At 44.7% G+C, this 27,984-nt stretch overlaps 1 long non-coding RNA gene across 3 annotated transcripts in view; it reads left to right on the plus strand.

The window, feature by feature from the left end:
* Positions 1 to 27,472, plus strand: part of LOC102020684 — a 58,915-nt gene extending 31,443 nt beyond the window's left edge. The window contains exons 3-5 of one of the 3 annotated variants that reach the window (XR_001234038.1): positions 6,233 to 6,346; positions 7,117 to 7,187; positions 27,357 to 27,472. This is a non-coding gene — a long non-coding RNA (uncharacterized LOC102020684). Of the gene's footprint in view, positions 1 to 6,232; positions 6,347 to 7,116; positions 7,188 to 10,597; positions 10,676 to 17,483; positions 18,978 to 27,356 lie in introns of those variants that run through there. The other 2 variants (XR_001234039.1, XR_001234040.1) reach the window with 2 other exon arrangements.
* The last annotated feature ends 512 nt before the right edge of the window (positions 27,473 to 27,984 follow it).

Consider the following 27,984-nt stretch of genomic DNA (forward strand, 5'->3'; position numbering starts at 1 on the left):
AGTGGACACTGGAGTGTTATCATTTGAGTGCTTAATCAAAGACAAAAATGCAAGTCTAGAATCCTACACCCACTGAAAATTCATTTGAATGCTGAAGGAGGCATAAAAACATTTTAGACATGAAAGCTGGAAGAATTGCATTATACGATATGTTAAAGACAGCTCTTCTGACAGAAGAAATATGTCACTAGCGAGATACTTGGATGCCTGCCAAGAATGAAGATGAAAATAAAGATGAATATAAAAATCATCTTTCTTATTTTTTTAATCACTGTAAATAATTGGCCATGTAAAGTAAAAATAAAAATGCTATGTTCTGGCAGACAGAAAAGTAAAATGTCTGACAGGAATAGTTTCAACTATGGGAGGAAAGATTGGGAAAAGTATTCTAAAAGCTTTTTACACCACACTTGAAATAGTGTAATATTCCTTTAGGAAATGTGCTTTATTATGTTTGCATTTATTTTTATTTAAATTTATTATAGTCAACACATAAAATTTGCACATATTAAAGGGGTTCTATGAATATTTTGATACACGTGTTCATCATGCAGTGTTTACATCAGGTTAAACATAGCAAGCTTCTCCAATATTTATCATTTACTTACAGTGAAAACTTTCAGAATCCTTTCTTTTTAGCTTTTTGGGAACTGTATTTTGTTAATAATAACTATTACAAGTGTTGGAAAAACCACTAAAAAGAAATATTTTTTAGAAGTACATGGATAACAGGCCTGAAGTGGAGAAAAGATTGATGTAAATTTGGTGGACTCAGCAACTTCGTTGAAGATAACAGTATGTAATGTAATAACCATTGTTAATTCCTATCATTTTGTTTTGAGGTCATGCATCTTTTTTGTTGTTTTTGTGTTGTTTTGATTTTGTTTCCATTGTTTTGTTAGATAATTCAAAATGAACACAAAAAAAGAATCAGGCCAGTGGAACAAATAGGGAGCAATTAAAGCAATGATAAGCTGTTTCGTTTCACTTCGTCTTTGTTTTTTGAAACAGGGTCTGTCTATGTAATCCAGGCTGGCTTTGAACTTGTGATCCTTCTGCCTTAGCCTCTTGAGTGCTGGGATTACAGGCATGTGCTATTGTATTCAGCTTAAAAATGATGAGTTTTAATAAAAATATGTCAATAGACATAAATTGTCTGAACATGACATAGAAATAGACATCATCCAATTGGATAAACTACACAATCAACTATATGTTGTGTACATGGGGTCAGAGATTCATTTTAAAGACATATTAAAATTTAAAGGATGTAAAAAGATCCAAAATGAAAATGCTGATGAAAGAAAGCTGGAGGGGCTGTGCACCAGACAAAGTGGACTTTACCGGGCATACTGAGGGACATCACAGGACGAGAGGAGATGTCACCATCCTGTACATGTGTGATCCTAACGATGGAACTACAAGATACCCGAAGCAAAACCTAACAGGACTCAAAGTGGCTCTGAAAACCCACAATTGCTGCTGCAGGCTCCAATATGCTTTCTTGGTAAGTGTCAAATATCAGATATCAACAACAGCAGAGAAGATATGAACTATGCTATCAACAAAATTGACAAAACTGACACCAGCGTGACATCCCACCCACAACATAAGAATATAAGTCATTTCCAAGGGTGGTTGGAGACAGGTTTTCCTTGGGCCATAAAGCAAACAACAACTTTAAGTGGCCTGAAATAATGAAAACCAAATTCTCTCATGGTATTGATCTAAAAATTGATAGCAAAACATCTAGAAAGTCCTGGAAAAATATTGGAAACCACACACACAATTTTAATCAACCCATGGCTCAAAGAACAAGACAGTGCATGTGAGAAAATGTTTTAAAGTAAGTGAAAATAAAAACAAAATATATTTAAATGTGTGTATTGCAGCTAGTGCAGTACTTGAAGGGAAATTTATAGCATGAGATGACTACTTCGGGGAGGAAGGAAAGTTTCTGGTCAGTAGTGATCCAAGCTCCTGTTCTAAGGCACTAGAGGGAGAGAAGAACATATTAAATTCAAAACAAGAGGAAAAAATGAAGATCAGTACAAAAACAAATAAAATGCAAAAAAAATAGCAACAGAAAATCATGAAAACCAAAGCTTATTCTTGGAGATCAATAAAGCTGATAAGTCTGTAGTTAGGTAGATAAGAGAGGAAGACCACAAATTAGCAGCCTTGGCAATGATAGCAGTAGCATCACTACATTTTCTACCAAAATTAAAGGATAAGGAGGGTTACGTGAGCAGTGTGTTGTAGTAGACCTGGCTGGGTGTTTAAGGAAACACATGGCTGAATGTCCAAAGTGGCAGAATTAAGGGAATTTTGTGGATGATGGAGGGTCTCCTGACTGGATTATTGATTGCAATCTACAGCTGCACAAGTGTACGTGTTTGTCAAAACTCATAAGACCATACACTACAAAAGTTAATTTTATTTGATGTGAACTAATTAGTTTGTGTTGTTTTACAATTATCTTTGACGCATGTAATAGTTATATCTAATCTCTGTGCTTTTTGTCATCTTGGGTATAATTTATGCAGAAAAAAAATAATATTAGATGTCAAAACAATTATTTAAAATTTTTATCATAAAGATTGAAGAAGAATCTAGAGAAATGGTGATCATATACTATGAGATCTTGACCTGAAACTTGAAAGAATTTTATTGATTAAACTGGTGGAGATCATTTACATCTTTATATTTATGTTAGTTCACTACTGAGGATTGAATCCAGGTCCTCTGCACTGAGCTAAATCCCCAGCCCTTTTTAAAATATCTTAAAATTTTGAGACAGGGTCTTATTGAGTTGCCCAAGTTGGGCTGGAGCCTGTGATCTTTCTAGCTTGATCTCCCAGAGATCTCGGGTTACCAACACATACCATCATGCCCAATTTAAATATATTTTAAAAACAAACGAATGTAAGAAATTCAGATAACAACAAGAAAAAAATAAAACTCCAAACTCCTGGAGCGGCTAAGAAGTCCCAGCAACACCGCTGGAGTCTCTCCAGTTGGCTTGTTTTATGCAGCATAGGATGTAAGTAAGACAAAGCAGATGCGCCAGCAGTGCAGGCAGCTTGTCCTTCGTGTTCACGATTCTGGGATGTGTGCGTTAAGAGACAAGGCACAGAGGCCCCCAGGCAGTGACAGGAAGTGAGAGGCCAAAGCTGCAAGGAAAGCTCCTTTGAAGAGGTCCAATGAAGCAACGCTGAAACCAGATCACACTCAGAAAAGCACAGTTTATAACCTACTTTTAAGTTTTGCTCATTATAATCCTAATGATCAAATGAAGCATTTCCTTGTTGAGCAACCACCCCTCACTCCCTGGCAGGTCCTTAACTGCTTCATAAGCCATGTCTTTGCCTCTCTCTTTGGAGATTACTTCACAATACCTCCTCAGCATTTGTATTTCAACTTTCGGCATGTCCTTAGCACACTCTCAATCTCCTGCAATGTCTACGTAATCAGGGGAATTTTAATCCATTCGCTACAGGAAGATGTAAGGCCAGTGTCCTTCAGCCCACTCTAGTGCATGAAATAAAAAGCAGTACATCACTAAACTGAAAAAAAGTAATGAACAGGCCCACATTTGCAAACCATATTTTGTAATGATTTTGATAATTCCTTGATATATTCTTCTAGGAAATTGTCTACTAGATTAGGACAACTTGCAGCTAGCTGAAGAAATTCCCTTACTCAACACATTTACATTACAATGGTTCCAACCATGATTCCTCCAAACTAATGTCACGTCTCGGGGTATATGCCTAGAACAGGGAAGAGGTTTCAAGCCACATGCTTAGGTATATAGATATATTTATTTTCTTTCTCCTAGAACTAAATAGTTTCTTCTTTAAACTGCTATTTCATTAAGAAAGAGCCAGAATGTCACCAATTTCAAGTAACCCTGGTTATCTTAAAAAGGGTGATAAAAAATATAAGAAATGTTTAAATTTTTAAAAATTGTTATGATAAGAGACACACTGCCAAGAACAAAAAGTACATTTGAAGCTAGGGGGAGCACTTTTAGGGGGATTATTTTAAAAAATTTAAATACTCACTGTATTTATCAATCACACCTCATTGACTGTTTATAGCAACTTCTGTCAAATTTCAGTGGATCTTATCCACCTCATTTACTAGATCTGGTGCTGTGTGACTTCCGGCTCTTCCCAAAGTCACAGCGACCATAAAAGGAATCCATTTTGGATTGGTTCTGGACCTGGAGGCAGTCGCAACAGCACACTAAAGACGCTCAAGAGAGAGGACTTCAAAGCCGCTGCAGGAAGTGTGAGAATGATCGGAGGGGTGTGTTTGATGCGGGAGGAAAGCTTCTGAGGGGAATTCATGGCGATGTGTTCTCATGGAATCATTTTCTAAAAGATTAAAGTATTTACCATAGTTTTTCCTCACATCGAGAGGTTTTCTTAATTTGTTGTGGTTAAAATCATACAACTTTGCAGTTCTCACAGTGTTTTCCTCCTTGGATATGGTATCTAGGTTTTGGGGAGCACTAGGTGCTTTTGCCAATGGCATGCTGGGAGACTTGTCCTGGCCCCAGGAACCCCCAGCTCCTCTTTCTTCTGATGTCACATCCATGATCCTCTTGGCTGTACTAGAAACACCGTCTGCTCAGAGCTGCCTCAGGAGACAAAGGAGCTGCGAACCTGTCGGGGCTCATCAGCTGGGGAATCCTACACAGCACCTCCTCTCCATATCCTTGGGGGTGTGGGACCTACGGAGGTCCACGTGGCAAGCAATGCAAAGGCCCCTGGTACTCCCCAAATCCCAAATTTCTCTGAGTGTAGGATTATCCCCTGAGTATATGAGTGCTTACTGAAAGTTTACTACTGCCTGGCACTATTCTAAAAAGCTTAGCAACTCTTCATTGAGGGTAAGACGCATCCTTTGTAAGATGCACTCATTATTATTTTATGAGCCACTAAGGAAGAAAAAAACCACTGCCAATTAAATACGAACAATGCTTCCTCATCACTTTGAATTTTCACTTTGTTCTTTTGGAAAGGTGACCCTGTTTGGACGTAGTTTTTAAAGTCAGAGCTCACACTTGTTCCCACATAAAAGGAAAATGCAAGTAGAATAAATTATTTAAACCATTTCTGAAACTCCTTTACATTTTTAAAGGCTGTTTTGACACACTTGTCTCCAAGCCCAAGTTATTCCACAAAATAAGAGTGTCAGAGTCATCAAGAGATTCGTTATAGTATACTTGTTAGGTTCTCTAGGATTCTGGTTCCAGAAATTTCTCCTCAGTTTTGTGTAATCGAGCTTCCTGGATCTTACTACAGAGTGTCACAGAGAACATTTTCCCACTATCAGGATTTGTGGTTTATTTCCTGCCTTGATCCTGGCATGGTTTGTAGCGTGAAGTGGCTGCAGGTGTCCTGTCTCCCTACCTTGAAGGGTGATGGTTCTGGCTCAGGAAAAGTCGGTGACAGTATCATCAAGCAGGACTGCTGCATAGCCACCATGCTGAATTAAGCCCCCTGTTCATTGTGAGACATTCTTGATTTTGAGATGTTAAAGTGTGGGGAAAACTGGTCTCTGTGTTGGGCTCTTCAGTTGCTTTGGTGGTTGAGACAAGGTTGGTTTCCAAAGGTTTGTATGCTGGAGGTTTAGTCTTCAGTGGGGTAGGGAGGGGGCAGAGACTTCAGAAGACTTGGCCTCATGGGAAGCAATGAGGTTGCTTGAACCACTACCCTAGGCAGTGGGTTGTGTGCTTATGGAAGGAGTTAGTGCCCATGAAGGTGAGTTGCTACAGAAGGGCAAGCCTGGCCCCAGAACCACACTCTGGCTCCTCTCTTGCCATGCATTCTCTGCTTCTCCCATGTGATTCCACCCTGGCACCATTGGTAATGCTGTGACATAGCCAAAGGGGCTCACTAGGGCTGCCAAACGCCAATGCCATGCTCTTAGATCTCCATAATGTCCAGCCAAATAAGGTTCTTCTTTATTGAGTATCTTGCTTAGAAAGAGTTTGTTACAGCAACGGAAAAGATTAACAAATAGGTAAATCATTTAATCCTAGTAATATTATGAAACAATTGCAAATATTTCACTTTATGGAGAAGGAACCCAAAGCACAGAAAGTTCCAGAAACTCAGCCAACTTCATAGAGAATCATGATTCTTACTCAAGAAGTCCGACTGTAGAGTACTTCATCACATGTCTCCCTCCTCATCTCTTGTGATGTCTGTGTTAAAAGGTCACCTCCCCAGGAGGCCCTCACTGACCACCTGAACTAAGCGGCTCCTTGTTACCCTCTGTCTTCCCACCTTGTTTTCTCCATGGCACATACCACAAGAGGACATTATAAGAGGTAAGCGTTGGTTTGTTCATCATCAACCTTCCTGTCTAGATTGAAAACTCCATGGGAACAGAAGTCCCTGTTGTCATATCCAACCATCGACAATACTACTTCACATATATTAACAAGGCCTTCAGTCATTTGTTGAATAAATGGAAAGGGTATAAATGTTACCTATTAATATTAATACCACCTACCTGCCCACTGTATGCTTTACTGAGAGACAGATTTCATTTTAAAGTTCTGTTAAAATATTACAATGTGGATTCAAAATTATTTATCAATATATGTATGCTGTGAGCATCTTTCCCCCAAATAGCCAGCACACTCTATTTTGTTTCTATGCATCCTAGAGAAAGGAAGGGGTTGATAATTAGGCCCAGGACGTATACAGATGCTGTCGCTTATATATAGATGTCTCCCCAAAGTCTCATGAACTCATAAGTGGAGCTTTGGGAGTGGTTGGATCTAGAGTGTATGAATATGCATAATGAGTGTGTGGTTCGGTCCACTGATTGGATTAGCACAGTTCTGGATGTGGCTGAATGAGTTTACTGAAGACAGAAGACTCAGCCTGGGTGAGATTCGCCTCACCAAAAGGCTTGTAGCCTGAATGGAATAAAGAGAAAGGGAAACTTGCTCTCTGCTTCCTGCCTGCCAGGGACTGTTTCTCCTCTGAGATGCCCCTCTGCCATACCGCCCTGCCTTGGAGCCAGCTGACTAGGGACTGAAATCTCTACAAACTGTGAGCTAAAATAAACCTTGTCTCTTTTAACTTCTAGGTTGTGCATCATGTCCCAGCAACAAAGAAGCCTCTAATACAGCAGATATAAACTCCAGTGGAGATATACAGGTACTTCCTCTTATTTTCTGTGGTCATCATGATAATAGCACAGTTTCAAAAAAGCATTCCAGGGAATCAAGCCATTCAAATTGCATTCACATCTGGTTCTCTCTCTTTCTCTCTGAGTCCTTGCTCTGTAAATCTAAGAACCTGTTATTATTTTTCAGTTGTTTGTTCTGTCTAGCCTATTGCTGAGAGCACAACAAATGTCACAATATACTTTCTCTTATGGCCAAACTCAACAGGTCTTGTCTGGTCTTGTTATTTACTATCGATGTAGAACACTGTGTTTCTGGGAGATTGCTCTTTGTTAATATCGAAGCAAAGGGTCTCTTGTAGAAAATGTGGTATCGGACTAGCCACTTTCAGTAAAGGCAGAGCTTGTTCCTACGCACACTGCTTGCCTTCCTCACTGGAAACAATAGGCTGCATACATAGCTCAGTGGTAGAGTGCTTGCCTAGCGGGAGTTGGTCCTTGGATTTCATCACCTGTACCACAAAACAAATAGAAAAAAACCCCCAAGAAACCAAAGTGTGTCTTTGAATGTTCCTCTTTTACTTTGATACCAGAAAAAACTATGTCCACCCCTGCTGTCACCATAGTCCTGATTTGTCAACATCACTGGATTAAGAGATGCCTAGTTGATTAGGAAAGCACGCCCCTGGGTGTGTTTGGTGGGTCATGCAGGTTGACTTGGGAAAGTCTTAGCCTGTTCCTCTCTGCACTGTTTCCCTACTTCTTGACCACCACAAGCTAGGCAGATTTGTTCAGCCTTCTGCCCCCTATTCTCATTATAAATCTGGCTAAAATAGGCACCCCATTGTCACACTCTGAATGCTGGGCTATCTTGAAATTTTCTCCTCCAAATCAATTTGTCCACTGCCCTTAATCTTAGTGTCCTGAATAGTCTTAGGACTTGGGAAAAAAAGTAGACTTTTTCTTTTGCCAGTGTAACACGCTTGGTATCTCATCCAAATGGCAATGGGGGTCTTTGTTCTCAACCAAAACCTCTTGAGCCATGACTTCACTGTCTGCATGGCAGTCAGCATTGGGCTCTCCTGAACTCACAGCTTATCACCATGTGCCCTCGACGCTGGGCACAGGAATACAGGAATTAATATCTGCCTGGCTAGATCCAACTTTTTCTGTCTCCTTTTTTCTTTTGGAAGGGGAATAGTCACTTTCTGCCACTGTACTCTGGGAATGTGTTCCTCGTTTTTTATCTTAATAGCATCACAGCTAAGAGGTTGCCTTGCGTCTCAGAAAAGCCTTAGACTTAGACTTCCAAAAATGTGAGAACTGTTGAGACACTGGAAAAGGAGTGATATATTTCCAGTTGAACAGGAATAGTTTTATGATGTTAGCTGGCATCATGAACTTGCTATTGTCTTTTATTTGGAGATTAGGTATAGTTTAAGGAGATGTGTTAGGGTATGAAGTTGATGAAGTGTGGATTAGGGCCATTAATCCTAATTTGTCAGCTTCACCAGATTAAGATACATCTGGTAGATTAATAAAGCATTATCCTAAGTGTGTCTGGGTGGCCCAAGGAAGTAAAACCTTGGGTGATGTGTGATCCCTAATCTATGTATCTTTCACACTCCTCCCCTGCTGTTTCCTTTCACAACCCTTCCACTGTGATGCTTCTTCTTTGGAGCCAGCAGACCACGGACTGAATCTCCTGGAAGTGTGCGCTAAGTGAAACCTTTCCTCCTTTAAATTGTGGTTGCTGGATATTGTGTCCTAGTAGCAGGAAAGCTGATTAAGACAGACAGTGTGTACTAGACATGGGGTCCAGTAATGGGATCATTGTTATACATGTATTTGACAATGTGGTTTACAAGTTCTTGGAACTGGTTTGCAGGAGAAATTTGCTGATGCGGGTGGAGAAGCCATAGAATGCTGTACGCAGAGCCAGTTCTGTTTTAGTAACTGGCTTATTGCCTAATGCTCTCTGCTAAGGTTTTACTCCTTAAACTTTCATAAAATTATGTTTATTACATTTATGTGATTAATCATCTAATTATATTTTATTTGGAAAGTCCTGTGGAGTAACTAGTATGTCATTTTGCTAGAAGTTGAAATACAAATATTGCTTTGATAAGTTAAAGCAGTTGAGTCAGGCTAACTTTGTGTAGTATAAATCTCCAAGGATTTTTGTGCTCATTTTGCAGAAGGGTGTATGCCCTTGACTACCATGTGCAGTTCTTCAAAACCCCATTTCTTCGAGGAGAGAAATAAAGGCAGTTTGATGAAACGACTTGCCAATCTCAGTACAGCAATTGAAAAAATGATTAGAACCTATCAGTAGAAACTGAGGAACTCTTAGCTGTATCAAGTAGTTCATGACTTAGAAAAAATCCAAAGACAATGACAAAGTAAGAGTTCTCTAGCAGCAGACTGCTTGGCCACACAAGACATTGAGGACATCCGGAAAAGATGACTCTCCACCCTCATTTTAGGTGCAAACGATAATTTTATCTAACTCAAAGTTACATCTACGAAGTAGAATTATGAAAAATTGAAAGGGAAGAAAATGTACCAATTGATTAGATGTTTTTGAGTCTTGGACAACATGGGTTATCTTCTTGAAGACATGATAGGATGTCCACTTTCATTATAGTCTCTGTGTGTCTGTCTGTTTCTGTCTCTTTCTCTTTGCCTCCTCCTCTTTCTCTCATGCTGGGGAAGAAACCCAAGGCCTCACACAAGTTAGGCAAGCACTCTGCCACTGAGTCCGGGGAACCTGTCTTCAGAAGTATATGGAGATGACCCAAATCTAGGTGCTTCACTTTCTAACACTCAAGGAAGCTTCACTTCTAACACTCAAGTTAAACATTTGTCTAACCTTTCAGATGGATAACAACAGAGTCATTAGTACCTGGAGAGATTTTACCAAAGCCTCCACTTCCCCAGAAAGGCCCATGCCAGCATCCTGGATTTTAAGGGCTCTATTTTCTAGGCCCTGAGCTAGACCTTAGATTGCAGAATGAGAGGAACCTGTCTTACAAGGCTGCTGCGGAGGTCTGGTAGTGAAGATGGCAGACTAGAGATGCCTGTGTGGATAAAGGATGGAGGGAGATCTTGGTGAAATCAGATTTTATAATCAACATTTGCTATGCTGGCTGTGCCTGGTGTGAGTCCTGACCACCCAGGGGCTCTTGAATGATCACTGGGAGATTGAAAAAACAGTGAGGAAGACCGAACGGCCTCAGCATCAGTGACAGTATCACTTTGTGCCACTGGATGGTGCTAGAAAACCACTCACACTCATTTGAAACCAGAGGTCAGGTGTGGCGGCCCTCTGAGTGCAGCGTCCTCTCTACGCCCGCCCGCCTTCCCCAGCCCTCTCGGGCTGGGTGTCACACAGCCTTTCCTTTCTGAGAAAAGCTGAAAACGTTTCTCTTCCACTGTCAAGGGTGATGACTGTTCCAGCAACACTTCTACTCAAACTGGACCCACACTGAGGAATTCCTGCAGCTCTGAATCCGGAAGGCGGAGGTGTCTGTGGGGAGCAGGGTGGGTGCCGTTTGAGGGGAGGTGGCAGAGGAGGTTAGTGGAAAGAATGGGAACCGGGAGCTCCGACCTGCTCCCTTCTCACGTCCCCGTGTGACTTTCTTAGGTATGAAAGATCCAGTCTGCCCAGTGGTTTTCAAGTTGCTCTTGTTCCTTTAGACCCAAGAAACCCTCAGAAACACATCCAGCTGCCGAGCAAGGTGTGCATGCATGCATGTGCATGTGTGTGTGTGCATGTGGGCTTGTGAGTATGTGTGTGTTTGCCACTTCAAATGGGTGTGAGAGGAGCATGGGATTGGGACGGTCCCTTCCAACCCTTTCAGCCAGAACAGCACCATGTTGGAATGGGTTTGTGTGGTTTAGAAGAAAATTTGAAGCTCAGTTATCTCCAGGTCTCATCCAGCCCTCACCACCTGTGGCTCTAAATTCCTTGGTTTTGTGGGTGAATTCGTCACCCTGGCCTACTCATGTTCTTACTGAGAGGATGTGGGTTCTGGTCCAGCCCGAAAGCGGCACCCCATGGGCCTCTGCTTCCCATCCACACCCCCTCTTTCTCCTCCAGCTGCCATGTTCTTGCTGTCACTGTGAGCTCTGCCCCGTGGCCCAGACAAGTCACATCAAGTGAGAGGTATGTGGAGGAGAGCTGGACACTCACAGAGCTTGCATGGCAGTATGATTAATTGAAGAAGAACAGCTATGCACTTCTTGGAGTGAGCTGGAGGAAGAACATGAGCAGAGATTGAATGTCAAGGCCCCCAGCAGGAGAGCAGCAGCAGCCCAGGGCTGCACAGAGGCAGGGCAGGACCAAGACACACAGAGCAGGGCTGGGAGAAGACGACCTCGTGCTGGCCGGTCGCTGTGCTGTGAGCGCCTACTGTGCTCTGGCTCTGAGGCTACAGAGACAAACGTAGGGAGAGCTCAGGATACAGGAGGCAGAGGCGGGACTGGAGGGCTGCCAGGACACACTGAAGTGCTTTAAGAGCGGAAGGCGTAGGGCGCTAGGGCGACTCAGAGAAAAGGCGCCACACCTAGTGTTGCTGGGTCTGAGACTTCCTGGAGGAGCAAAGACCCAACTCACCCACAGTTGGCCAGAGACCACAGGCACAGCAGCGGTTAAGGGATTTCTGTCAGGTTTTTAAACTGAAGTTTGTAATCAGACTTTTTTAGTGTGCTGGAGTTGGAACCCAGTGTCCCGCCCAGGCACATACTGTACCACCGAGCAACGTCCCCGGCCCTCACCAGACGTCTTCCGTGTATCTGGTGGTCAGTTCCCTGCATGTGTGTAAGATCAGTGATCACTCTCCAGGCAGTTCTAAGTGTAGTACTGAACACGTTACACACCACTGCACCTTTAGTCTTCACAACAATCCTGTGAAGAGATTCTTTTTCCTTGGAAGTACGATTCACCAGTGTACCCGTCACACAGTAAGAACGATATAGGCACAGACTGAGCCCAGGTGGGCTTGATCAGTGTCTCCTCCGCCTTGGAATGTGAGGAGTTTGACATTGGAGATTATCTGTATCTAGATCCGTATGATACCCCAAGTAATAAAGCTACTTCAGAAAGTGTCCCCACAGATCTTATTGTAGGCAAGATGGAAGATCTTCCTGTCTGAAGCAACAGCAAAAGATGGAATACACGAAGCCATGTTCTGCAGGATTTGACATCAGTCGGGGAAGAACGGAGAGGCCAGAGAGGGGAGTTGAGTCCTTCGCTCGTTGGGCTGCCTCAAGACCCAGCTGTGGCACAGGGGAGGGAACAAAAGGAGCCCTGATGAGCATCCTGCTGATGAGCTTCTAACAGGACGCTGTGGAAATTGATAATGTGATCTAAAATTCAAAGGGGAATGCAAGTGACTCAGAGGAACTCAAGCAACTTTGAAAAGGAGGGGTGAAATTGGAAGAGTAGCACTACTTGATTTCAAGACTTATTTTAAAGTCACAGTAATTAAGACAGTGTTACACTGGCCTCAGGATGGGCAAAGAGCTCAGTGGATCAGAGCATGGGGTCCAGAAAAAGACTGCATGTATACAGCAACTGATTCTCTTGGGGATGGCACAAAAGAACATCTATGGACAAATGATGCTTTTTTGCTTATTGTGCTGGAACAGTTGAATATCCACAGCAAAGAAGAAATATATTAAAAAATATAAAGTTTCTTATATATATATATATAAGAATATATAAATAATATAATATATGAGGTATAATATATGAGTTTAAAAATTCAAGCCATGTAATTTTGAAAATATAAGAAGTGTCTGTGACTTTGGTGGTTAAGATTTATGTCTAGATGTGCTGCAAAGTCTTATGCACTCATAAGTGGGGCTTTCTGCAGGCGACTGGGTCATGGGGCTGTGCTACTTGTTTTAGTTACTTCTTTATTGCTGGAACACAATGCTGTACACCCACAAGTCAAAGGAGGAAAGGCTTATGGTTTGTTTTGGGTTACAGTTTGTAGAGGTTTCAATCCCTAGTTGGATGGCTCCAAGGCAGGGCAGTATCGCAGAGCAGCATCACAGAGGAGAAACAGTCCATGGCAGGGCAGGAAGCAGTGAAGCAGAAAGCCTCCTGGACTTGTATCCCATCCAGGCTACAAGCCTAGTGGCTGGTGCTATCCCACACTCAGGGTGCACCTTCCCATTATCCACACCCAAAACTCTGCTAAACCAATCAGTGGACTTATTGAGTGCAACATGCCCTTTAATCCCAGTATCAAACACTCTAGATCCAGGCACCTCCTAAAAGTCCCACCTATGAGCACATGAGACTTTGGGGGGACATCTAGATGCAAGCCATAGAAATGCTTATCAGTGGATTGGCCCATTGATGAGTTTATAGCTAAATGTGATGCTGGGAGGTGAAGCCTGGTTGGAGCAGTGGGTTCCTGGGATGTGATGTGGAAGGGTCTGTCTCCCTCCCTCTCCCCTTGATCTCTTTCTGTTTCCTGCTGTTCATCACTATTCCATGAGCTCTCTCTTCAGCCAGCCCTGTCTGCCATATTGCCCTGCCTTGGAGCCAACTGACTATGAACTGAACCTCTACAAACTGTGAGCCAGAATAAGCCTCTCTTCCTTTAATTTGTGGATGTCAGGCATTATGTTACAGCAATGAGAAACTCACTAGGGTATTGGGTGAGGCAAAGTCTTCTTAGGAAGGACATCAAAAGCATAATCCACAAAATAATAAAGATGGATAGCTTGAGTTGTGTCAAAATTTAAAAGTTGTGTTCTGTAGAAACTACTGTTAAAACAATGGAAAGATAATAGGTAAGCTAACAGGTGATATTTGCAAATAATTTATTTGATAAATGACTTGATTATACATATGTCTTGCATAGCTTAACAACCGAATATGTCCTGAGAAATGCATTCGTTGTTAGAGTATTTCCCTATTTTGAAACTATGTAGAGTGTACTAACACACAAATCTCTATGGTATATAGTCCTTTACTCTGGGGCTAATGGAATATACTGTCATATGCATGTCCATCACTGACCAAAAGACATCATTATATTATACATGTCTGCCTGTCTGTGTATGTATGTATCTTTCTATCTGTCTATTCATTTATCTATGTAGTTTATCAAAGAAGATATATTTATGGAAAAAAACTTGAAAAGATACTCAAAATCATTAACCATTAGGGAAATGCAAATTAAAATCACAGAGATCCCTACACACTTATTAGAATGGTTGAGAAAATGAAATGCTGACAAGGGTATTAAGCTTTAGCCACCAGAGTCTGGAGGCCGATCTCTAGACACCTCTCAGATTGCCTTCCTTTCTTCGTTATCACAACCAAAGTATCCCGACTAAACACCCACATATGTACTTGGTGAACCTAAGTACGGGGTAAATAGGATAAAAGGAGCCTGAGGATGTGGGCATCTGCCTTCCAGTCTGGAACTGCTGGACAATTAGGTATCCTAAGAGATTTGAGAGTTTTGAATTTCAGTGCACACTGAGCTTCCATTGGGTTTCAGACATAGACCAGGATTTGAGAATGATCCCTAAAACTGGAGACAGAAAGGGAAGCTTCACTATTGTGGGACAGATCAACAGAATATGTTTTCTTCCCCTAACTCTCAGCCCCCACTGTTAAAAATATTCACCATAAGTTGAAGCTTGGTACTGTAATCCAACTGTCTGTTAGAGAGAGAAAGGGAATTGAAAGAGTTGGTTTTGGCCTTTGAGAAACCACTGAATGTTGTCTGCCGGATGAGAATGACTTCAAAGTGTGAGGGAGAAAACCAAGTAGCATTTTCAAATAAACAGAACAATGAACTCAGCATTTCAAAAAGTAACATTAACAGGTCTCGTTGCTGATCAACAATTTAACACTACAATTCATAAGACCATAAAAATGAATGTTTGACTTCCTAAGCAGCTGCAGTTTTAGTCAGAGAAGCACACATTTGGGATTCAAATCATTAAGTTGAGAATGGGGAATTTTTATTGTTCTGGACTTAGTTCCTCTTCGGTCCTACTGCCCTTTGCCTCCCTCCTTGGTCAAAGCTGTCGGGTTGTCTTGACCTGGTGCCTCTGTTTCCTCCTCAGCAAAACAGAAACAAATATTATTTCACTTAAGAGCGTCAGACAGTCTAATTCATATTCTGTAAATGAATTAAAGACTTGGTTTCGCTAGCACCAATGTGCCATTGCCGGTCACATCGATGACCGTGATCTTCCAGGGGCTCTAAGCCCTACAGAGGATGTAAAGTATTTCCTGACTCCAACTGTAAAAACCAACTTCCTTGTTTCAATAGAAATGACACATTAACAATGAGTCAATACCATAGAAGCATGCATTTCCTAACACAGATACCTTTTTTAAAAATTTCCATGCTTTTTCTGTTTTTTAAAGCTGGAGGGAATTTAAGCAGCCTTTTAGGCATAACTGTTCCTTTACAGATAAGCAAAATAAAGTGATTTAAACTCACAAAGCCAAGGACCTACAAAATTGATCTTTCTTCTACCTGAAAGCAGATTTTAATCAAATTGTCCATGCCCCATGAAGTCCCTGGATAAGTGCAAGGACCCAGTGTTCCCTTAAACCTTCTCTTAGGGTTAGGTGGTGGGTGTGAATCTGTTATAAAAATTGGCTAAAGAATGGTCAAAGCCATATTGATAAAGGAGTATAATTGGCTGGACTGGGTTAGTCCCCAATCACTTGAAGCATCTTGAAGTGCAAAGAAAGAAAGAAAGAAAGAAAGAAAGAAAGAAAGAAAGAAAGAAAGAAAGAAAGAAAGAAAAAGAAAGAAAGAAGAGAGCCAGCCCACAAGCAAACACAACAGGGCTGGTGTGTCACAGAGAGAGAGAATGGGGACGGTGTGCTTGGTCTTGGAGGCAGAGCATTAGTGCCAAAAGACAAGGTGCCTTTGACTTTCAAGGACACTGTAGGGCAGGCAGAAGGAAGTGAGATGGCCAACTACGCCGGACAAGGGTTTGCCTGTTGGGAGACCGGTGCGAACCCAGCACTGGATCACAGTTCAGTATGGGGAGGTGGCTAAGGGCAAATGTTGCAAAATAACAAAAATCACAGCCCAGTGGAACAAAGATGCTATTTCCAGAACATGGAACTTTAAAACACATAACAGAAAGACGAACATACTGTCCGAGCTGTTGAGGGTGCAGCCATTGACCTTCCAAGTGCTGCTGAAATGCTCACCATCTCAGGCAAGTGTCCGTGGCCTGGTATCCAGCGGGCAGGAGGAAGATGAGGTAGGAGGTGAGAAGGGGCTGCTGCTGGCCGTGCCCTGACTGCTGGTTGTCCCCTCTGCGCTGCAGGAACACGTACAAGTCACGTTGGGACACTGGAAGAGAGGAGCCCCACGCCGAGGCGCTCCTGGGACTCCTGGCATCTGGGGAGTGAGAATTACCGCCACACGGCGTTTTCCTGCACATTGTAGGGTGCTCAGCAGCATTCCCGGCCCCCTTAGCAGGTGTCAGCAAGCAGCTCACCAAAGTCCCCAGACACTGTCAGCTGTGCCCCGTGAGGCAAATTCACCCACGGTGGAAACCACTGCCCTAAAGTACTAGGCCCAGCCACAGCCACATTCACATTTGTATACCTGTAGGACAAACAAGGCACAAAATACTTGGGAAACTCTCAAAGGTTAAATTTATGTAAAGGTTCCAAATGAAATCTCAAAATTGTATTTATTTTTTATTTTATGGAAAAACAGTAAAACAAAATTCATAACAAAATAATAGGAGAATAACAATAATACATTTAATATTGTTAACTTTAAAGTAATTATTCAGAGTACAAGATATGGGCATAAAAATTCCCCAATTGGCCTGGCCTGGTGGCCCACCCCTGTGATCCCAGCACTCGGGAGGCTGAGGCAGGAGGATCATTGGGAGTTCGAGGCCAGCCTGGGTTACAAAGTGAGCTCAAGGCCAGCCTGAACTGCATAGCAAGACCCTGTCTCCAAAAGACAAAAAAAATATTTTCCAATCAATATTAGCACAAACCTTCGTTTTCAAGGAGCTAAGAAATACTAATAGTATAACTGACTTGTTCTTTGTTCCCTTTTCCCTTCTGTCCTTCCCCCTTTCCCCTCATCTGAGACCCTTTTCCCTTCTGAACAATTTTTTTTTTTCCGGTACCGGGAATCAAACTCACTACCTTGCGCTTGTCAGGCAAGCACTGTGCCACTGAGCTAAATCCCCAGCCCCTCTTTGCTTTTCCTTCTGAACAATTTCTTCCCATTTCACAGTATCTATTATACATCTTAGACCTTATTTAACTTATTGCCGTTGACACGTCCTTTTCCTAACAGATACTGTGCTGAACCTGCCTACATCCAGTGATGACAGGGACATTCTAGTGATGGTCATTTCATGTTCCTGGTGGGTCAGTCAACAAGAACCTTCACCCAGAACATCACATCACTATGCACAACCATTCGAAGATTTGCATCTAAAGAACCTGCTTGTTTACCTTTTATTTTTTAAATACTGGAAATCAATGTTTAAGTTTCTATGAAAAAGCAAAGGCATTTCAAATTCAAACTTTAATATATTTTGTCTTTCAAAATGATTATCAGGGTCTAGTCTGGGTATTGCAAGTGCATTAGAAAGGCAGTTGCCCCAAAGCACCATGGAAACCACTGAATGGCCTCTCATCCGTCCTTCGGCTACAGAAAGACTGAAGCATCTGACCCACGCGAAGACAGAAATTCTAGGCTGACACCTATTGCTGGGAAGACCAGATGCCTGGCCATGTTTCTCCATAGCTCATCCTCTGGCTGTGTGTTGGGCTGAGCACCAAGCCCCTGGGCACTGGGCCAAACTCCCTCCTGGTGCTCAGACTGTGTCCAGGATGGCTGGTGGTAGCTTCCTCAGCTGGCTCCCTGGGTGTCCAGGCAGTTGGCTGGACTCAGAGGTTGTGGTGGCACAACGCATGGTGAATGTGGCCCATTGCACCCACTTCCACCTCTGAGGACTACAAGGGTGATCCTGGGACTCCTACACCACTCAGGCTCCCCTCTAAGAGGGCCCTAAGACTCATAGCACACTGGCGTCCATCAGTGGCATAATGCCGTGGCATGCCACATGGCATAAGAAGCTCTGCTGCAGCCAGCTCTGCCTTGTCCTGAGTATCTTGTGCCCTAGAAAGGGGTTTGGCTCACCTCAGGTCACACACTAAGTGAATGACAGAGCTGGGACCAGTGCCTAACTTTTCTGGCTCCAGGCGCCACACCCCTGTAGGCTTCACGTCTTGTCTTTATTTTCCCCGACTTCCTTCCTCCCATTGACGCATTGGCCTAGATTCGTCCTGCACACCACCTCCTGGTCAGAGACGCAGCTTGGGCGGCAGCAACCACAAGGAAGGCAATACACTTGGGCTGTGAAGAATACAACTTTAAAAATAGGTGGATTTTATTGCCGGGTGTTGGTGGAGAAAGTGGAACCTGGAAGAGAGAAGGGAATAATTTATGGCAGGAAGGAGACATGAGGCGGTATTTCTATGCCATCTACTCTCTTGGTTTGAGCTCTGTGCTGAGCACTATATACAGTGATCTTGAAAGCATGCTAGAGAGCAGAGCCTGCAAACATGGGAGACTTTGAATTCACAGGTTATTGGAAGTGTGAGGAGCATGCACGATTTCACATGCTAAGGCCCATGTAGTGGTTTCCAGATCCTAGTGTGTGTGACAATCTCACCGAGAGCTTGTTGAAGTTACTTATACAAGTCACTCTCAGCCAGTTGGTCTGAACGGAAGATCAGTGGGATTTGCATTCAGTAAGCACATGAGGATCACCTGGGTGATAAATTCTCTATACGACCTTCTAGATTGTGCTCCACAAGGTGGCTACTGCAAAAGACTGAGAAGAAAATAAATATTTTCAAGTAAAAAATTCCTGTCTCTAGAGAAAGTCTTCCTTCATGTGCTCATGTTGTAGCTATTTCCTAAAACCAAAACAAACAAACAAATAAACAAGTGAAATGATCCCTGTCCCTGTCCTCTGTGGTTTTTTCCATCACTTCTTTTAATCTGTTATGAAGCTGAGAGAAAGGTGTTGATTTTGTCCTTGAATGAATGCAGACCATTTATATAAAAACTCTGTTATGCATGGAGTAGCCACGTCACAGGCTTTCTTGGCCCTGGGAGACATTGATCCTTGCTGGGCACCCCAGGTCCAAAATACCAACTAAGGCTTCCCTTGGTTTGGGCCCCCTGACTGGACACGTTGTGCTGGATGTGCACCCTTTTCTCCCCAGAAAGGACAGGCAGAACATGGAAGACCAGGGTAGGGAGAGCATGCTGGTCACGGGGCTTTCTGAATTTTGGGTGTGGCAAAACTTGCCGGGCTCCTCACGAGCCACGGTGCAGCATGAGTCAGGACACGTGTGCTGAAGTCCTGGATGTGACCTGGGCTCACAAGTGCAGTCCTGTTTGGGTTAGACTTTTGCTTCTCAAGTTCCTTTAAAATAAATCTACTGTATGTTACGTTGTGTGTGTGTGTGTGCATGCATGTGTGCGTGTGTGTGTGTGTGTGTGCGCGCGTGAGATCATTTCACACATGTAGAAGGAGAAGATGATGGGTCCCTGACATCCACATCAAACACTGTGATGCATTTCCATGCCTACTTTCTTATTTGACTCACACAAAATTCTTTGTGAAGAAGGTGGAGGTGATGTGATTGTTCTTGTTTTGAGGAAATGGAGGTACAGAGATGTAACACGTTGTGTAACTTTGAACAAGTCATACTCATCTGAGCTTCTGAGTTTTTATTTTGTTTTGCTTTGGCTTGGTTTTATTTGTTTTGCTTTGTTTTTAACTTATAAAATAACTGTGCCAATCTCATGGTAACACTATGTCATAATTAACTTATCCAAAATAAGAAAGCTAGAAAAGGTTTTAACTGACATCTTTCTCCAAGTTCAATATATGGCCTTCTGAATAACGCTGCTTATCAAAGAGGGAGAAATTTAATTGGGGACCCACAAATCATGCCCTACCCAGGGTAATAAAATCACGAAATGCTCCCTGCACCGCCGTCCCTCAGAAGGGCCGGAGTAGTCAGCACGGATCAGCGCCTGCAGCAGTCATGGGTTAGGTGGTCCTGTCCAGGTCAGGCTGGTCAACGAGCCACATAGTTGGTGTGAGTCAGGATACGCTGAGAGACACTGGCCAGCAGCAGCAGCTCCCTATGGGAGTCTGAAGACAATCACATCTTAGCTAGGATACCTTGCCTCATTTTTTCCCACTTGACTGCTTTGAAAGTGAAAAGTCTTCTGCTTTCCTTGCTACATCCAGCTCTCAGAGATCAGCCTTGCACAGAGTAGTGGAATAAGTCAGCCTGTGGATCAGAAGCCCTCATACTCTTCCTAGAAAATCTATGTGACCTTGGGAGAGTCCTCAATCTCTTTGAACCCCAGTTTCCACATCTGTGAAACAAATACAGTTGATTAGATCACTTCTGGACAGGCCATCTCCACCTTTTAACAGGGCTTCACCATCACAAGGAGCCTGGTTAATCGTGTCCTGGTCCCAGCACTGCTGATCCAGGAGAGCACAGGGCTCTGGGTTGTTAGCAAGCGCCTAAACGGCTCTGCTGCAGGTGGTCTGCAGGTAGCGCTTCCAGAAGGGCAGAGTGTCCACCTGGCTTCAGCTGGTGAGTCACTGGGATCCACTGGTGATTCTGCCCCATTGTCTCCCATCACGGTGTGCTTATCTTCTTCCTAAAATCTCACCCAAACCAACCACAGGCTGTTCCTTGTCTGTAGGGTGAGTCACTCCTACCCATCTCCTTTCAAACATGCTCTCTTCCAGCTTTCTACCCATTGTCCACATTCCATTAAGGCTCAGTTTGCAAATTCACTTCCCTGTTGTTTCCGGGCCTGCTTTGCTCTTGTAACTCTAGTCTAGCACCACCAAGTGAACCTTTGCTCTTTCCCGCCTGTGAGTGAGCTGGTCTCCGTCTTCTCACTCATCCCTCGTGGCACCTGCGATGTTTCTTAGAGGCTGTGCATTTCTGTGTCCTCCATGAGGTTGCACATACAGTGGGCATCCGGTGTAGGTTTCCAGGCTTTTCTCACAGAAGGCCTGTACTGGTAAAAGCACACAACGTGTGTGCGCTTGGATGAGCTCATTAACTCCTCTGTTTGCAAAACAGAAGAATCAAAACAGGATACTCCTCATCCCGGGATGTTACAAAGAACAATTTGCAAAAGTGAATAATTGCTGACTAAGAGAATGAGCAAGTGCACCTGGCTGCTTGATTAAGAAGGCTTCCTTTAGGCTTTCTTCCCTCTGTGGAGGATTTCCTGACAGCCTCAGAAAGACTTGTTGTTCATAATATTTACAGAATGTCTCAAAGAATTGAGCAGTCTATTAAACATTTCATGTGCAGTGTTGTATCCAACATTCCTGAACATCCTATGGATTAGTCATTATTAATCTTACTTTATAGATGAGGAAGTTGATGCTTGTGAGATTAAGTAATTTAGCAAAATTCACCAGCTGCTGTGAGAGTTAGAACTGGCATCTAGGTGAATCCAGTTCCAAAGTCTGTGCACTGTCACGTGCTCAGCCTGCCTTGCTGTGTAGACAGACCACATCCCCAGGCCTTTGAGCTCCTGCTGCAGGCTGGGAGTCTGAGGAGACTGAATTCTTCGCAGGGAACTGCAGTGCCTTTTCAGCTGTGCGTCCTCCATGCCTGGATGTAGAAGGTGCTCAGTGAAAGTTGGATGAATGCAGACTGCAAGGGGAGTCGGGGAGATATAGGCTGGGTGACTGCAGATGTCCATGAGCATCGGCAACATCGAGGGAGAAGAGCAGGAGTGCTCTGGTTGCCCTTAGAAAGGCTGAGTGAACGAGAGTGCCTTGGAGGTGGCAATGACGCCTCACCCAGAGTGCCCTCCTCCACACCTGTGACCTGTACAAGCCCCTCACTAACCACGCAGGGCACACAGTGTAGGGCCCTAACCCCCTTACCAACCCACCTGCATGTCACCAGCCTGGTTATTCGTCGTGAACATGGGATCCACCTTCCCTTGTTTAAGGAGAAAGGAATTTGCTGAGGATTTTAGGGAGCTCACAGAATTTATAGGAGGGCTTTGGGGCCATTTGACCCAAAGTGACACCAAATCCCCCTTTGGATGAGGAGTTGACACTCTGCCACCTCCCCGCCAGATGCCTGCTATGGATGCTGCAGACCGAGGATGCTCAACCTGCTTTCCTCCTGATTAGGAAAACACATTGGTACAGCCAAGCTTTATATGTTGAGGAAGAGACCTCTGGCTTTGATGTGGCAGAGCAGAATTAAAATATAAGCCATTTGGAAGGTGGCTGTAATGATGCGGAGGAGAAGAACATGAAGTCAGTGTCTCATAACAGCAGCAGTGGGGAGTCACCGCACACCCACTCTCTGCTAAGCACACATCCCCCTTCCTTCCTCTCAACAGGTAACACCAGGCCCCCCACACACACAGGTGGGTCTGGGGAAGGTCACTGTCCTAAGGTCCTTAGAAGTCTCTGCTGCCTCCCGAACCTCCACCTCCACAGCACTCCCAATTGTGTTGCTATTACTATCTAGTGATGTCACTTTTGCAGAGCACCATTAGCATCTAAGTTTGTCCATCTGGTCTACCACCACGTTCCAGCCTTGGTGGCTTTTGTCCATTCAGTTACCAGGTACTCCGCTATCCCTGTGCATCAGGCTCCTTCAGCCGGGACTGGGCACTGCATTTGTCTTACATGCAGAGCATACCTCTGGGTGCTGAGGACACAGTGGGAACCAGTGGGCAAGGCCCCCAGCACCAAGTGTAAGTGGAGCTCACATTAACCCTGGGGGGAAACATCAACAAAAGCGTGTGGATTGTAACCCCCAGCGAGTGCTGGGAGGAGAAATAAAACAAAAGAGGGAGAGAGTGAATTACATCAGGGTGATCAAGAAAGCCTATTGGAGGAGACAGGGTGTGATGTACGAGAATGACGGATAGTCCCAATGGGGCTCCGGGATGACTGCAGTTTGGATCCAGGCTGTGCCCCAGAGGCTCACATATTAAAGGCTCGGCCCCTGGTAGCACTACTGAGACTTGGGGAGCACCAAAGAGGAACCGTAAAGGCAATTAGGTCATGGTGGTGGCGTGGAGGGAGACTGTGGGGCCCTGAACACTTTTGCTTCTTGGCCGCCACAAGCTGAACCATAAGGCTCTTTGCCTATGTGCTCCCACCACAATGGACCTCCTTGCCCTGGATGCAAGTGACCAGGGACTGGAGGCTCTGGAACCATAAGTCAGAAGAGACCTTTCCCCCTTGGAAGTTAATTGTCTCAGGTATTTTGTCACAGCAACACAAAGCTAACACAGGAACTCTACTTCAGGTACAGCGAACAGCAAGGGCAAAGGCCCCCAGGTAGGAGTGCAGTTGCCCCGTCCCAGGAACAAGAGGGCACATGGGTGAGAGTGCCATGGAAGAGAGATCATCTGGAAATGGGTTCAGAGGAATTGTCAGGGGCCTGGGTCACATACAGCCTTCAAGCCATGCCCTATTTAGGTTTTGTTCAATACAAGGGCAGTGTTGGAAAGTTTTAAGCTAGGCCCTCCATGATCTCATGTAGTTGCAATGAGATTGCTAAGACTCCTGGGTGGAGACTGGCCTGGGACTGAGACAAAATATGAAATATGGAAGTTGTACAGGAGGCTACATCAGCAGTAATGCTGGAGACTGAGAGCTGGGACTGAGACCATGACATAGGGAAGTGTCAGAAGTGCTGTGCTTGGGGTGCACCATGACAGCAGAGCAGATAGGTTTCCTGATGTACTCAGTGGGAGTGGGGACGATAAACTAAGTGACTGCATAAATGGAAATGCTATTTTCTCAGATGAGAGGTGGTCAAGAAAAGCTTTGGTAGAAGCACCCAAACTTCATGGCACACTAGCTATGGATGCCTGGAGGTGCTTGTTGGACCTCAGCGTGGACATGATTGGAGGCCCTGGAACAGGAGTTTGGATCTCAGGAGGGCAATCAGGGCCAGAAGCATAGTCTGGGGGCACGTGAGTGTACAGGTGTTTGTTCAAGTCTGGAGACCAGAGGGCATCTTCCTAGCTGGAACCCAGTGAACAGTTGAGTGAACTATGGAGTGAGTGTTTGGGGATAAAGATTGGGTGGAGACATGGTCTGACTGCAAGTCTAAAGTCAGGGAGGGTGCGCTACTCATCTGTTTTGACTTTTGGCAAAACTCTGTCCTTTCTCAACTTCAGGACAAGAAGTGGAAACAGTTTTACTGAGGGAAGTGGGATTGAACCAATGAGGAAAACATGCTGGAAAGGGTAGCGCGAATGAAGCAGGAACTAGAAGCAGGAGAGGCCGCCGGTGGTGGCAGAGGGATGGACAGACTGCACACGCAGCTGGCGGAGACACCTGGAGCCTCCACCCCTCTCTGCCACAGTGTGCGCTTCCCTTGGTTTTGTCAACCACGTTTTCTAGAATTACTCAGGAAGCACATGTTCCGTGGCCTCTTGGGAGACTCTTACTCCTATTTGTGTGAGCTATCTTTCTTGAGAAGTGTAAAACAAATTCCAAGAAATGTAAGACTCCCATGGCTTCCACTGGGCTTCTCAATGGTCAGTGCTGGAAAGGCCAGGGCCACACAGGTGACGGCTTTGCTTGAACCTCCTTCCAGCTCCGTCTTACGCTGTGGTAGTGTGTGTCTTTTTTGTTTATAGGTGTTTCTTGTTTGTTCCTCTTTGTCTTGAAATATCTCTAGCAGCTACCTGAACTCCTCCACGGAGTGAGGCAGGAAGCAAAGAAGAAATGCAGGATCTAAAAGAAACTTCATTCCAAATCATCTTGTCCCCCTGCCTGATAAGTTCACTCGTCAGATGTATGACTCAGCTTCTTATTGAGAAATGTCACCCAGGTGACGGTCCTTTAAAGACTGTGCCCCAGATTCTTCTTTCTTCTTTCTTCCAATGAGGTCTGTTCTCCCTCAGTCACCCTGGGAATAGGAGAGGGCTGAGCTTAACTACTGGTAGGAGGATAAAAAAGAGCCTCGAGTGCTGACAGCACATGCTTCACTACCTCTTGGTCAGATCTGAGTTGTTGCCGCTCCTGATGCGAAGCTGGTGAAGATGCTTGACCACTTTGGCTTGCAACAGGGGCTCCAGTTGCACTTCGTTGTGGGACACAGACAGCTCCAAGCATATCCGGAGCACAGGCATCTGGAATGCAGAGGTCACTACATTCCGGAAGCAAGAGCATAGTGTGGAGGCTTCGGCATTGACCATGAGAGAGGACGTCAGGGATACAACCCAGAAAAGGAAAAGAGGAAGTGGTAACCAAGTGCTCTCCTCAAGAGGAGGTGGCCCATTCCCTGCAGACTCCCTGAATTAGCAGGGGAGGAGCTGGAGGTGGCTGGGAATGCTGTAGCTGCTGCCAAGGAGACAGTCAGAAAGTACTGTTTTGTCGTGGAGTTATTGAGAACCAACGTGATCTGGCCCTGAGAAATGCCACTTAAGGACTGCTTTTTTAAAAATAGTTGAATCATTTAAAGCACAGAGAATGCTTGTTTAAATCTACTTCTGATAGTTTCCGGGAACACTGAATTTGCCCGGCAGCCCTGTGGAGGAACCCCATCACTGTCGGGAATGAGTGAGTCGTAGACAAGAGACAGGAGCTGCTTTTCCAGCCGCGGATCAACCATTCGAGAATATTTATTAGGAACTGATTCCAAGCTTTCATTGTGCTTGGGGCAGGTTTACTTAAAGAAAAAAAATGTGGTTGTCATGGAAACTGAAGACAACTCCAGTCCTCCCCGGATCTACAAGCCCTCTGGCCAAAGGACAGCCTCCAGACAAAGAGCCGTGGAGCTTCAGCACTATTCTAAGGCCAGATTTCTGGCTGTGGGTGTGACTGCCACCATCACATTCCGGTTCTGCCCTGTGCCGTGCAGTCAGGACCTTGCTGATGCAGAGGAAGATACGGGCTCCAGCAGGCGCCACCCCTCAAGGTCCACACACTGGCTTATCAGTGTGTGCAGACCCACCCCATCTTTCCATTTGTCCAAGGCTGGCTTAGTTGTCCATGGCAGAGACAGCAGGGGTGTAGGGCAGGAGATATCTGATATACCAGAATGAGCAGGGGAATTTGTTCTTACACATATTTCTCTGTGTGATTCATGCTAATGCTTTTAACAGAATCCCAAGGACAGATGGCATAGGCTAAGGACAATCAGCTCCACATGCCCTCTTCCCTCAAATTCCACCTCTACTGCTCAGAGGCAGCCCTCAGATACTGAGCAAATCCCTCAGTTGCCTCTGGTGCTGCATGGGGCTGTCAGTTGTATCACTGGGAGTTTCTGGGCGGTGCTATGAAGGGTCTTTCTTTTAATTTTTTCAAAAAGGAATTCATTCTACTTTTTACGTTCATAGAAAGAGGTTGGCCCCCAGTTCTGGTCTATTTGGCATTGCACTCAGCTTAGTGTCCTCAGATGTGGGCCTCGTGCTTGGCTGACTGAGGCTTAGTAAATGTTTAGCCATGGAGAAACGCAGAAGGTTGTCAGCTTTGCCTGGAATTTCTTTGATATTTGATTCCAGGAACTGAAAGTCAAGTCTGGGGGTCATCGGGTCCATGTCTCTACTCCTGGCCACACAGGGCAGCAGTTGGAGGAAGGACTGTTGCTTTGAGATCCGTGTGACCATGGATCACACAGCGGTCAATAGGGGATTGGGACAGAGCACGGCACGTCTGCCCTGCCTTCAGGCATGGTAGATTGCTGCTGTACAGGTGCCACGAGGGCCACCTCCTCTGAGCTGGCCGCACCGTCCCTGTCTTCTTGTTGGTTCAGGGGACAATGTCTCTAGAAGGCTTGCAATTAAAATAGGAGAAATATTTCGCAGGAATGGCAGCCTGCAGAGTCACACAAGCTCTTGGTGGGGACCATGGGTGGGTAAACTTCAAGGGAGAAGGAGGGAGAAGGGGAAAAGCAGACTTGGGCTCATTTCATCAGAAGTCTGACGTGATGGTGATGCCTCAGTAGGACTCAGATGAGCTGGGTCAACACAAGACCATGGGGGAGAAGCCAGCCCAGAAATTATGGCATGGGAATCTAGGAAAGCTGTGTCAGTCTCCATCACTGGGACTTATTTCTAAGGTAACTGAAAATTTCAGAATGCAGTGACCTTAATCTTTGGTTGTAGGTCCCAGGACCACTGTGAGAAGCAGTCAAAGAACATGGCTATCGTCACCCCACAGTTCCGGGTGAGGAAACTGAGGCCCAGACTGGTCAAGTGGCACTTTCAACCTCACTCACAGAACTGGGTAACCAAAAAGGGTTCTGGAGTTTACTTCCCCCAACTCCTCACTTAGTACGCGCTTTATGAAGTCCTGCTACCTCTCTGTGAGGGGCAGCAGAGAGGCTGTGGCAAGCTGGGCTTCTCCAGGAAGCTCCTATTCAGCCGCCACTGCTCACCCAGAAAAAACAAGCAAATTTCTGCAAAGTCTACACATTCCTAAAATGTTTGTTTGGATTTTGATGGGAATCTGGGGACTGGTTGGCCTGGGGATATTCTCCAGGGGCCAGGATCATCCTTGAAGAGCAGGAGACGTCCCATGTGAGTGGGAAGCCAGGCACTGGCCAGGGTGTCTGGGGTTAAATCTTTCCTAGCTAGCAGAACCCAAGGTCCTGGAGGCTCTAACTCCATCTCAACCTCGGCAGGCCTAAGGCCACACCCAGGGGATGCAAAGACCCCAGGCCGCCACACCCACGCCATCCCCCTCTTGGGTTGGCTCATCCCAAAGACAAAAGAGAAAATTGAGTTCAGTGCT

The sequence above is a fragment of the Chinchilla lanigera genome, unplaced genomic scaffold, assembly GCF_000276665.1.
Source record: "Chinchilla lanigera isolate Chin_1 unplaced genomic scaffold, ChiLan1.0 scaffold00022, whole genome shotgun sequence".
NCBI classification, from domain to species: Eukaryota; Metazoa; Chordata; class Mammalia; order Rodentia; family Chinchillidae; genus Chinchilla; species Chinchilla lanigera.